This window comes from Spermophilus citellus, assembly GCF_964194105.1.
Source record: "Spermophilus citellus genome assembly, chromosome: 5".
Taxonomy (NCBI): Eukaryota; Metazoa; Chordata; class Mammalia; order Rodentia; family Sciuridae; genus Spermophilus; species Spermophilus citellus.
In genome coordinates this window covers 22,482,358-22,496,657 of record NC_138186.1, presented here as the reverse complement: position 1 = coordinate 22,496,657, position 14,300 = coordinate 22,482,358, and positions in this window count along the sequence as shown.

The window sequence follows — 14,300 nt, the reverse complement described above, 5'->3', positions numbered from 1 at the left end:
TTTCCTTTACTCTCCCCTCATCCATGTCTGGTTTGGGCTGAATTACATGGTAGGCTCAGAGTTTCAAGTGCCATAAGAGAGGAAGCCATAATTTGCAATCACAGTTTAACCCTGCTCAGTCATGTGTACTAAAGTTCTGTTGAACAAAACAAGTCATATGGCCATCCCAGGTTCTAGTGGTAATGACAATATTTCATGTCTAGAAGGGAGAATGTGGGTATTTTTAATAATGAAACAAATTGACCTGGTGATAAGGATACTGAATAAATAACAAACAATAATCAAACTTTATTGATTTGTATACCTTACCATTAAAAATATTCCCCACTTCCCAACACTGCTTTAGTTGAAACACAGAAATGAATTTGACATATTTTCATCTGAAGCAAAATGATCACAAATGTTTTGTATTAAAAGAAATGGTTGCATATATATTATAGAAGAATTGTGTCATATGAAATCCATGATTGTGTTTTTACATTTGTCCCAGGGATTCCCTAACTTTTTAGCTCCATAGAAACTCAGGTTTCTTATCTCATACTAATATCACCAAAAAACTGAAAAACATATCACCTCACAAATTTCTTATATCGTTTTAAGAAATTTAGTAGGTAATAAATAATAGTGCCCCTTTTACAGCTTTCAGGCAATAATAATGAAATGCTTTTCAAAGCCCAACACCAAAAGTCTGATGAAGCTGGAACCAAATTCCACTAATAAAATCTAGGCTAGTTTCCATTTGGCTATTTGGCTATATGTGCCCTGTTGCAGATTATGAATTTGGCATTCCTGAACATTCCCTCAATAGTGTGTTGTAAATTTAATCTATTCTTTCCATTTTCTATTTTACATAGTCTTAGAAGAAAGAAAAAAAACATACATAGTTTTTTTAAACATTCTGGAAAAATCCTTATAGGAGTGAAGTATTAATGAATCAAATCAATTAAAATGTGTTGTGGGAATTTGATTACTTGCATCTTTCTTACTTCTTCTCTGTCCTCTTGGTGAAAAAGAAATACTGTTTGTTTCTTAATTCCCTGAGCAATTGCCTGATTTACCTTTGTGGTAGCTATGCCCTGCAGACAGAGTTAGGATGACAGTAAGACTATGGTTTCATTTGCTAATAATGGTTCTTACTATTTCTGAGGAATTAAAAACTTGTTGTACTTGCTCATGCAATATTTACAGACTTAATGAGGAACCTGGTGGTCATTTAATGTTAGGAAAATTGGGAGATTTTCAAAGTACACAATTCTTTCTAACTAGGAAGTTGATCTCTTGGGATCTCATTATTAAGCTGGTTATGTACAGTGACTTACAGTAATGAGCTTGTTTTCTCCAAACCCTTGGGATTCTGTCAAACTTGGAAGAGTACTGTTGAAATATGTTTTCTTCCCATGCCCGAGGCAGACATTTAAAAGTTTCCAATATTTCATCCTTGTTCACATAGGAAAATAATCTCTAGGGTGAAGAGAAAGAGATAATTACAAATTGTTTATTGTGGAAGGCTAAAGTGAGTTAGATATTTCCTTCCATGATCTCTTTAGAGATACCACTCAGAGCTACAATAAAGCACTGGTATATCACCCTGATATTGTTATCACGTACAATCCCCAAACCTTTTCAGTACAATCAGTATCTTCATTTCACCACTTGGGAATGGCAAGTAAGTGGAATATTTAGTAGGAACATCTGAGAGAAACAGACCTGTACAATGTTATTTGTTTTAATATATTCCAGAAATAATGAGCACAGTGATTTTTAAAGTGTTATTATTCTACTTATCAGGGATTTGAAAAGATAAGCTGCTGAAGAATACATATAACATAATACCATTTACTTTTCAAAATATTTTTTATATCATGAAGGCATGAATTAATTAGTAAAATATGAAGATATTAAAGATGAAACAAAACTCACAATAGTGATCATCTAGTGATGAGGGGATTTTATCGGGTAGAAGTAAACATGACAATTTAACTCTGTTGATAAAATAACATTTTTTTTTCTTTTTAAATTTTTTAAAAGAGAGAGTGAGAGTGAGAGAGAGAGTGAGAGAGAATTTTTTTAATATTTATTTTTAGATTTCAGCGGATACAACATTTTTGTTTGTATGTGGTGCTGAAGATTGAACCCTGGCGGCACACATGCCAGGAGAGCGCACTACCACTTGAGCCACATCCCAGGCCCAATAACATTTTATTTTCTAAGCTTAGTAGCAGGGTGGTGATTCTTATTTTATTATGCTTAATAATAAATACTTGAATATTAAATGTTTAATAATGCGTTTTTACAAAGACAAAAATGGTGGCAAGATTGAAACTCAGAACCAATGTCACCAGCATCATTCTGGGCTCAGGCCTGGGAACCAAGGTTTAAGGATCATGCTATTGTAAAAGGATATGAGGCATGGTGGATATATTGGTCTTCCTTAATTCAGAGGTGTCCAAAGCTCTTAGCAAGCTCCACAAGACATTTTCATGTACAATTCGAAGAAAGCACAGTGCCAACAAGTTACATAAGGGGGTACAGGCTTACAAGTTAATGTTTATGCACTTGAGTATTCAGAGTTTTTCTGTCCTTGACTACACACTGACCATAATATGGCTGGTTCCCAGGCCTGGCTACCCATTAAAAACATAACATAAAACATAACATAGCCTGCCAGAAGTCTTGGCTAGAGAGGCTAATTATAGCCATTTTGGGTCTGCCCCAACAACCAGTACAAGTTCACTTCTGTAGAAGCTCAACTATAGCCTCATTTGAACTTTTTTCTCCTATGCTAGTTTGTCATAGATAAATTTTCAGAAGTTATATATGGATTAAATGAAATTTAATAAGTCTTGGGCATAGATACCACAGAAACCTGAGTTACTGCCACATTAATAGGTCAATAACTGCAGACCAGGTGCCAGGAACTATAGTTGATTGACTCCCTAGTGAAGAAGTAACATGCAGGGGGTGTAATTGTGATTTGAGTTATGTTGAAAAAATAAAGAAAATTTATGGTCCTTTTTCAAAAACAAGTATTGTTTGAAAAGGTGAGCCACTAGGATGTGATATAAATCAATACATAAGCTTCTTAACTGAGAGATATCATCATCTCACCATGAATCTCTTACAATGCCCCAGGGTTCTTTTACTTCTTTTGATTTACTTTTTTTGTGAAGAAATTCCAGGAGCTTCAATTTGACCATACCACAATAGCCACCACTATAAATGAGAGAACCCATGTGGAAATTCTATCGCCATTGTACTTACTCTCCTGTGTAATGCAAATAGAAGAAAATAAGAGAAATCTTACAGTTTGTATTCCTAAGCCTATATTAACTATTAAGTAAAAGCAGGTCATAATTATTTTACTGGAAAACCACATACAGTTTTCTCATTAATGAGATCACAATGGTATTTTAGTTTTCATATTTTAGCATCAAATCTGATTAGTATCCAAAGTCTCTGAAGTTCTGGGCATTTCTCTTTCCCAATGTCTAATCTTTAATGTAAGCAGCTTCAGGCCTCCCTGGGGAAAAAGGTGGAAGTAATTTTCCAACATATCATAGCACTCATTGCTAGGTTAAAAAATACTCAATATTAATAAAATATCTTGGTTGGGAATTGAGAGAAATAGGAACAAATGGGGAGAAAGAACAACAATGTACATTGTTTTCATGCAGGTCAGGATTCTGCTGGAAATGTTCTACTTTTATATTGCTATTAAACCCCAAATCAATTAGTTATCACCAATTTGTTAGCACTTTGTCAGTGAACATATGAACATAATCTTATCAATATGGCTGATTCTGGTAATCAGGCACATTTTATTTATTTATTTATCTATTTCTTTCTTTATTTTAATTTTTTCTATTTATTTTTACATGACAGTAGAATGCACTTTGACACATTGCTCACAAATGGAACACATTCTCATTTTTCTGGCTGTATATGGTATACAGTCACACCGGTCATGTAATCATAATATATATATATATATATATATATATATATATATATATATATATATATATATATATTAATAATGTCTGTCTCATTCCACCATCCTTCCTACCCTCACACTCTCTCCTTTCCCCTCACTCCCTTTTGCCCAATCCAAAGTTCCTCCATTCTTCCCTGCCCACCCCCGAGTATGGATCAGCCTTTGTTATCAGAGAAAACATTCAGCATTTGGTTTTGGGGGGTTTGACTTATTTCACTTAACATGATATTCTCTAGCTCCATCCATGTACCTGCAAATGCCATGATTTTATTCTTCTTAATGGCTGAGTTTTATAATTTATATATATATATATATATATATATATATATGAATAAAAAATGTGAATTATATATGTATATTTATATTTCACATTTTCTTTATCCATTCATCTGTTGAAGGGCATGTATTTTGGTTTCATAGTTTAGCTATTGCGAGTTAAGCTGATATAAACATTGATGTGGCTGGGTTACTATAGTATGCTGGTATTAAATCCTTTGAGTATAAATCTTGGAGTGGGATAGCTGGGTCATGGCTGTATTCAAAGTTTTCTCCATACTGCTTTCAAGAGTGAAGGCACCAATTTGAAGTCTCATCAGTAATGTTTGAATGTACTTACCCCCCTCCCACATCATCACCAACGCTTATTATTGCTTGTATTCTTTTTTTCTGGTTGTATACAAGGTATATTCACACCAATTCATGTCTTCATACATGTACTTTGGATAATACTTATCATCACATTCCACCATCATTTATAACCCCATGCCCGTTCCTTCCCCTCCAACCCCTCTGTCCTATCTAGAGTTTGTCTATTCCTCCATGCTCTTGCTCCCTATTTCACTATGAATCAGCCTCCTTATATCAAAGAAAATATTTGTCATTTGGTTATTTGAGATTGGCTAACTTCACTTAGTATTATCCTCCCCAACTCCATCCATTTACCTGCAAATGCCATGATTTTATTCTCTTTTATTGCTGAGTAAAATTACATTGTGTATATATTCCACTTTTTTTATCCATTCATCTATTGAAGGGCATCTAGGTTTGTTCCACAGTTTAGCTATTCTGAATTGTGTTGTTATAAACATTGTGTGGCTGAGTTACTGTAGTATGCTGTTTTTAAGTCCTTTGGGTATAGACTGAGGACAAGGATAGCTGGGACAAATAGTGGTTCTATTCCCCATTTTCCAAGAAATCTCCATACTACTTTCCATGTTGGCTGCACCAATTTGCAGTCCCACCAGCAATGTATGTGTGTACCTTTTCCCCCACATTCTCACCAATACTTATTGTTGTTTGTCTTCATAATAGCTGCCATTCTGACCGGAGTGAGATGAAATCTTAGAGTGGTTTTTATTTGCATTTCTCTAATTGCTAGTGATGATGAACATTTTTTATGTATTTGTTGATTGACTGTTTATCATCTTCGGAGAAATATCTGTTCAGGTCCTTGGCCCATTTGTTGATTGGGTTATTGTTTTCTTGGTGCTTAGCTTTTTGTGTTGTTTATATACCTTAGTGATTAGTGCTCTATCTGATGTGTGAGGGGTAAACATTTTCTCACAAAATGTAAGCTCTCCATTCACCTCACAGACTGTTTCATTTGCTGAGAAGAATCTTCTTAGTTTGATTCCATCCCATTTATTGATTCTTGATTTGAATTATTGTGCCACAAGGGTCTTATTAAGGAAGTTAGGGCCTAATCCCACATGATGGAATTAGGGATTTCTTTTATTAGACACAGCGTCTTTGGTTGTGTTCCTAAGACCTGAATCCATTTTGAATTAAGTTTTGTGCATGGTGAGAGATAGGGGTTTAATTTCATTTTGTTGCATATTGATTTCCAGTTTCCCCAGCACCATTTGCTGAAGAGGTTATCTTTTCTCTAGTGCATGTTTTTGGTAACTTTGTCTAATATAAGACAATTTTAGTTTTGTGGTTTACTCTCTGTGTCCTATATTTTGTACCATTGGTCAACCAGTCTATTTTGGTGCCAATAGCATGTTGATTTTGTTACTATTTCTCTGTAATATAGTTTACAGTCTAGTATAGTGATGCCACCTGCTTCACTCTTCCTGCTAAGGATTGTTTAACTATTCTGGTTCTCTTATTTTTTCCAGATGAATTTCATAATTACCTTTTCTATTTCTATGAGGAATGTCATTGGAATTTTGATTGGGATTGCATTAAACCTGTATAGTGCTTTTGGAAGTATGGTCATTTTAATAATATTAATTCTGCCTATTCAATAGCCAGGTAGATATTTCCATCTTCTAAGGTATTCTTTCACTTCTTTCTTTAAGGATTTGTAATTTTCATTATATAGCTCTTTCACCTCTTTTGTTGATTTGATTGCCAAGTATTTTATTTTTTTGAGGCTATTGTAAATGGGGTAGTTTTCCTCATTTCCCTGTCTAAGGATTTATCACTGATATACAAAAAAGTCTTTGATTCATGGATGTTGATTTTGTATCCTGCTACTTTGATGAATTCATTTACTAGTTCTAGAAGTTTTCTGGTGGTACTTTTTGGGTCTTCTAGGTATAGAATCGTATCATCAGCAAATAGTGATAATTTGAGTTCTTTTCCTTTTCATATCCATTTAAATTCTTTTGTCTGTCTAATTGCTCTGGCCAGTGTTTCAAGAACTATGTTAAATAGAAGTGCTGAAAGAGGGCATCCATGTTTAGTTCCCATTTTAAGAGAGAATTCCTTCAATTTTTTTCCATTTAGAATGATATTAGCCTGGGACTTAGCATAGATAGCCTTTGTGATGTTGAGATATGTTCTTATTATCCTTAATTTTTCTAGTGTTTTGAACATAAAGGAGTGCTGTATTTTATCAGACACTTTTTTGCATCTATTGAGATGATTATATGATTTTTATCTTTAAGTCTATTGATGTGATAAATTACATTTATTGATTTCCATGTTTTGAACTAACCTTGCATCCCTGGAATGAATCCCGCTTGATCATGGTGCATGATTTTTTTTATATGCAGATTTTCTGTACCTCACTTTGATGTTGGGCTTCCAGACATGCTGGTGTCCCTTAATGTATGCTACTGCATCCTGCAACTTGGTCCTGCACAAGTCAGTGTGGGTGGATCTGGGCTCCTGGCTTGACCTCCAGTTGAAGTGTGCTGGCTGTCCTGCACCAGAGGCTCTTTCGGGTTCTGCCCCACCAGGGGAGACGTGGACTGGGCCTGCTGTGAGCCTGGGTCCCATGCGGGCTGGTGTCTATTACTTTTATTCTTGATAATTGCTATTCTGACTGGAGTGAGATTAAATCTTAGAGTAGTTTTGATTGGCATTTCTCTAATTGCTATGTTTATTGATTGATTGTATTTCTTCTGTGAAGTGTCTGTGCAGTTCCTTGGCCCATATATTGATTGGGTTATTTGTTTTGTTGTTGTTAAGTTTTTTTTGTGTTCTTTATATATCTATATCCTGGAGATTAGTGCTCTGAGGTGTTTGTGATAAAGATTTTCTCCCAAAGCATTTGTCAAAATACAACACCTCTTCATGTTCAAAACATTAGAATAACTAGGAATGGTACAAACAAATAAAAACAGTAAAAATTATCTATGCTAAGCTCAAAGCCAACATCAGTCTAAATGGTGAGAAATTGAAAGCATTCCCTCTAAAACCTGGAACAAGACAGGGATACCCTCTTTCACAACTTCTATTCAACATAGTCCTTGAAACTCTAGACACAGCAATTAGACAAAAGAAATGAAAGCGATATGAATGGGAAAAGAACAACTCAACTTTCACTACTTGCCAATTCTATATTTAGAGGATCTGAAAAATTTCACCAGAAAACTTGTAGAATTAATAAATGAATGCAGCATAGTAGCAGTGCATAAAATCAATAACCATAAATTAAATGCATTTATATATATATATCAGTGATTAATCCACTGAAAGAGAAATTAGGATATCTCTCCCATTCACAACAGTCTCAAAAAAAAAGATGCATGAGAATCAATCTAACAAAAGAGGTGAAAACCCCTCTACAATGGAAATTATAGAACACCAAAGAGAGAAATTGAAGACCTTATAAGATGGAAAGATCTTCCATGCTCTTGGATAGGCAGAATTAATATTGTCAAAATGACCATACTACCAAAAGTGTTATACAGATTTAATGCAATTTTTAGTAAAATCCAAATTACCAGAAAATTCTTCATAGAATCATGAAATTCATTTGAAAAACTTGGAAAAGTAGAGACCAAGAATAGCCAAAGCACTCTTTAGCAAGAAGAGAGAAGAAGGAGGAATCACAACATCAGACCTCAAACTATACTATAGAGCTATAGTAACAAAATGACATCATACTGTCACTAAAACAGACACATAGGCTGATGTCACAGAATAGAAGATTTTTTTTCCTTTTTTTTTTTAACGAAAAAGACTTCATCATAGAGCCCAGCCTATTCCCCTACCTAGGCATGAAATCAAGGCAGAAATCCTGCATTTCTGAGGAGCATAGCCTCAGGTTATGCTTAACAAGGAATTCAGTGAACTGTAAAAATAGACAACTAAATGAATTTAGGAAAACAATAAGCCAATAAAGAATAAAGCATGAAATTCATCAAAATATAAATAACAAAAATAATCAAACAAATCCTAAGATGGTCAATACAAGTAAACTGAAAAATTCAGTAAAGAACTTCAACAATAAAGTCAATGAAACAAAAGAAAGCCTCAGTTCAAAACAGATCATTTGAAGTTATTCAGTCAGACAAGCAGAAAGAAGAAAGAATAAAAAAGAGTGCAGATCATATGAGAAATCATCAAAGTGAAAGAACATAGTATATGCAATTTAAGAAGTAGGAGGATGAAAATGGATATTAATACTGTTTAAGGAAATAATTACTGAAAACTTACCAAATTTTGGGAGCAGACACCCAAGTTAAAATGATCAAATAAATTCTTGTAGGACAAATGCAGAAGTCTTACTTCAAACACATTACAATGATATGATCAAATTAAACTATGAAGATGACACATGATTCATCTCAGTATTACTATTTCCCTAAATCTTTGGATTATTTCTTATATAGTATTCTAGAAAGTTTTGACATTTCTGCTTTACTTTTTGCAGACCGCAATGGAGTACAGGTTCAGTCAACCGAACAAGCAAATCATTATTATCCGTGCACGTGCCCTTAGAAAATTTACAGAGTATGAAATGTATTATTTGGAAGATAATATTTTAGATATTCATGTCAGAATTTGCACTCTTTTCCCAGAAGTATGCCAGGGTGTAAGTCTAGATATTATCAAGAAGCAAAAGAGGTTCTGGTTGCAAATTTTAAGGAGAATCAGCATCCTCTCAGGTGAACTAATATGTTCTTTAGCCAAAGCAAACTAGTTTCCTTTAGTAGGGAATGAAGAGGTTTTTTAACAAGCAAAGATTTGTCAATTCCATGATGAAAATTCCCCCAAACTATGTTAGATCAGTAAAAAATTTTAGATCCCTATTGTTATGACTTTGTTCACCTAGACCAATTTCCATTATCAGAACCAGAGTCAGGATGGGTTTGATCAGAAAAATAAAAACTACTCTCTATAATCCATATGTGAAAGTCTTAATATATGAACAAAGGTCTTGAACTTGTTGAAAAAAATGGGATAACAAAGGTTAGGAAAGTTGCCACTGAAGTCAGGAAATACTTTAGCCAAAAGCTTCAAAGCATGTGATTTATAATAACTTGTTGGGAAGCTGCTACATTTCAAAGAGGACCTCAGGAATATTCTCAAACTATTTTAGTTGCAACAAGACAAGTAAATTATTTTCAGGAGTTGGTGGCAATCCTCTCTGATTTTTTTAAATGTACATCCTCAGCTCTCTTAATCAGCATAGACTAGTGTAACAAAATAATATTCATTGGACGGCACAAACTACAGACATATCTCAGTTCTGGAAATTGGGAAGTCTAAAGTTAAGGTGCTGGTAGATTTGGTTCCTAAGGAAGACTGTCTCCCTAGCTTGCCTATACTCACCTTGTCACCAAGTCCTCACATAGCAGTAGTAGTTTATGTTTTTTATTGTTTTTAAAAAATTGTTCTTTGTATTAATATATGACTGTAGAGTGTATTGTGACATAGTAGGCATACATGGAGTATAACTCATTCAAATTTGGATCCCATTCTTGTGGTTGTACATGATGTGGAGATTCACTGGTTATGTATTCATAAGTGAACTTAGAAAATATATGTTTGATTTATTCTATTATCTTTCCTATTCCTGTCCCCTATCCTTTCCTTCGTTTGCCTTGGTATAATCCACTGAACTTCTATTCCTCCTTGTACTTTTATTGTGTGCCAGACCATGTATATGAAAATTGGTTTAGCTAATCTGAAGTGAACCATTTGAAGGGTCCTGACATTTAGAATTTTGAAAAACAAAAAAATGTACCATTGATTGATTTTGTGTCTTATCATCATTACTAATAATATTAATATAGATGTATACAAAAATGTACACATGTATTGTGCATATAGTCCTAAAGGAAGTATTTGATTGGGAGAAAGCATTTCTCAGATATTTTATAAAATACCATATATAAGTTTTTTTCAAACTAATAAAAAGAACATTTTTGCAGCATGCATATTCCCTCAAATTGAAATCATTAACACCTAATACTTAAGGGATGCTTACTGTGTGCGCTAACCAGTATTATGATATCTTATGTAAATTAAATATATCTAATCCTCATTCTAACCCTCTATTGTGTATTATAATTTCCCTATTTTGATAAGAAATCTGAGCTACCAGAAGGTTGAATAATTTTCCTAAATTGGCCCATTTGATAACTGGAGCTACCAAGATTCATCCCTGAAAATTTAGCTCCAAAGTCTATCAACCCAATTATCTTACATTGTCCAAGTTGCAGAATAAGTTGGTTACTATAATAAAAATATAGCTAAAGTTGTTTTATTAGTCAGTGATGAAAAATTCCATGTCTTCAAACATGTATCACTAATTTTATTGTAGTACTTATTGGTGATATGTAATTTTAATCCAAGAGAGGTATTACAACTCATTATCATAAACTACCTCATAAAAATCCTAAGAGTTCATATTCCAGGATCACCTGCTTAAATAGTGAATTCTGAGACAATAGTGAAATTTTCAAGGACATTGAAATATTTTAACCACACCTCACGGTAACCAAGACAACTGAAGAAAAACATAAATATTATTATCCTGAATTTACCACTTAAGGATTTGGAAATCAATCACCTTCTTTTTCAAAGACAACTGTATCTGCTTAGAGTAAACTTACCTTCCAAATCAGTACATGCTATAAACAAAAAAATTATTTTAGAGTTAACATATGCTATAATTCTAGTGTTGGAAATTTACATTATTTGAGAAAAAAGTTTTATTTATAGATAAAAAATTAGATGCATTTTCTTATTTCCTGTCCAATATCTTCTTTTTAAAAAAAATTACATTTGTGACTAAAAATACATATATATCATGTATTAATGATATTTTAGATTATGTATACATTATGGAGTGGTTAAATATAGCTAACTATTAAAGTCATGACGTTACATAGTTATTTTTGTGGTGATAATACTTAAAATTCAGTCCTTTGCATTTTTTCAAGAATATGGGATTTTAAGGGATGGGGGTGTAGCTCAGTGGTACAGCACTTGCCTAGCATGCATGAGACCCTGAGTTTAATGCCCATCGTCCCTCCCAAAATGTCCTTTAACTCTACAACCTGTTGTCATTAGTTATAGTTACCATTCTGTATAATAGATCTCTTGAACCTATTCCTCCATGGTACTACAGGAAAAACATGAGAGATTGGCAACCCTGGAGAACAAATGCTTGTTTGTTCTCCAGGACCTTTTTCCATACTGTGGACTCTACATTGGTAGAGAAGTAGGACATTAAGGGAACTCTCTTTGGACTATAATGTTATTCTTTTTTTTTTTTTTTTTGTAGTGTGGCAAGGTGATACTAGGGAGTGAACTCAGGGGAATTAATTCAACCAGCTGCGTCTTCAGCCCTTTTTAAAATTTTATTTAAAAACATGGTCCTACTGAGCTGCTTAGTGTCTTGCTGTGGTTGAAGCAGGATTTGAACTTCCGTTTCTCCTGCCAAAGCCTCCTGAGACACTGGAATTCCAGGCGTACACCACTGTGCCCAGTTTAATGTTAATCATTAATAATCCTTAATAGCTCTTGGAAATAGTGTGCCTGTGTTTGTAAAACAATTTTTGGAAAAAAGGAAAGAAATTAGAACTATACAGACTGATAATTCTTCTTATTTATTATTTTAGAAATCTGATAATAAATAAATTTTGTAAATCTCTGCAGAGAAAACTGCCTTATTATCTACACTATGAAGGAAATACTAAATTTAATGTCTAAGAGGACATGAAATTATTTTATTCTTAAATTTACTTTAATTAGTTAAACATGATAGTAGAGTGCGTTTTGACCATTGTACACAAATGGAGCACAAATTCTTCTCCCTGTGTCTGAACATGGTGAAGAGTCATACCAGTAGTGTAATCAATCATACATGTACATAGGGTAATAATGTCCTTCTCATTCCACTGTCCTTCCCATCCACACACCCCCTCTCCTTACCTCATTCCTCTCTGCCAAATCCAAAGTTCTTTCATTCCTCCACCCCATTGTGGATTAGCATCCACTTATCAGAGAAAAATTCAGCCTTTGCTTTTTGGGGCTTTGGCTTATTTCACTTAGCATGATATTCTCCATCCCTATCCATTTACCTGCAAGTGCCATGATTTCATCTTCTTCAAGACAAAGTAATATGTACAACATTTTCTTTATCCAATGATCTGTTTAAAAGCCTCTAGATTGGTTCCATAGTTTAGCTATTGTGAATTAGGCTGCTATAAACATTGTTGTGGTTCTGTCACTGTAGTATGCTAATTTTAAGTCTTTTTTTTTGTATAAACCTAGAAGTGGGATATTTGGGTTAAATGGTGGTTCTATTCCAAATTTTCTGGAATCTCCATACTGCTTTCTAGACTGGTTGAACCAATTTGCATTCCCTCCAGCAGTATCTTTTCCCTCACATCCCCACCAACACTTACTGTTGCTTATGATCTTGATAAATGCCATTCTGATCGAAATGAGATGAAAACTTAGGGTGGTTTGATTTGCATTTCCCTAACTGTTAGAAATGATGAACATTTATCCATATGTTTGATGATTGATTGTATATCTTCTTCTGTGAAGTGTCCCTTCAGTTCCTTAGTACATTTATTGATTTTTTTTTCTGTGTGTGTGCTAAGTTTGTTGAGTTCTTTATATATCCTGGATATTAGTGCTCTATCTGACATGCATATGATAAAGATTTTCTCCAATTCTGTAGGCTTTCTCTTCACATTATTAATTATTTCCTTTGCTGTGAAGAAGCCTGTTAGTTTAAATCCATCCCATTTATTGAGTCTTGATTTTACTTCTTGTGCTTTAGGAGTCTGTTTTAGGAAATCAATTCCTAAGCCAACATGGTGAGGATTTGGTCCTACATTTTCTTCTATTAGGTGCAGGGTCTCTATTCTAGTGCCTAAGTCTTTGATCTATTTTTGAGTTGACTTTTGTGCAGGGTGAGAGAGAGAGATTTAATTTCATTTTGCTACATATGGATTTCCAATTTCCCCAGCACCATTTGTTAAATAGGCCATCTTTTTTTCCAAAGCGTGTTTTTGGTGCCTTTGTGTAGTATGAAATAACTGTATTTACATGGGTTTGCCTTTGTTTCTTTTATTCTGTACCATTGAGCTACATGTCTATTCTGGTGCCAATACATGCAATTTTTGTTACTATTACTCTCTAGTATAGTTTAAGGTCTGGTATTGTAATGCTACCTGTTTACTCTTCTTGCTAAATATTGCTTTTGCTACTCTGGGTTTCTTATTTTTTCAAATGTATTTCATGATTGCTTTTTCTACTTCTATGAAAAATGTCAATGGGATTTTAATAGGAATTGCATTAAATATGTATAGCACTTTTGGTAGTATGGCCATTTTGACAATATTAATTCTGCCTATATAACAACTTGGGAGATTTTTCCATCTTCTAAGGTCTTCTTTAATTTCTTTATATAATCGTCTGTAGTTTTCATTGTAGAGGTCTTTCACCTCACCTCATTTGTTAGATTGATTCCCAAGTATATTTTTAAGATTATTGTTAATGGGATAGATTTCCTAATGTCTCTTTCAGAGGACTCATCACTGATTATAGAAATGCATTTGATTTATGGGTATTAATTTTTTTATTTGGCTACTTTGCTGAATTC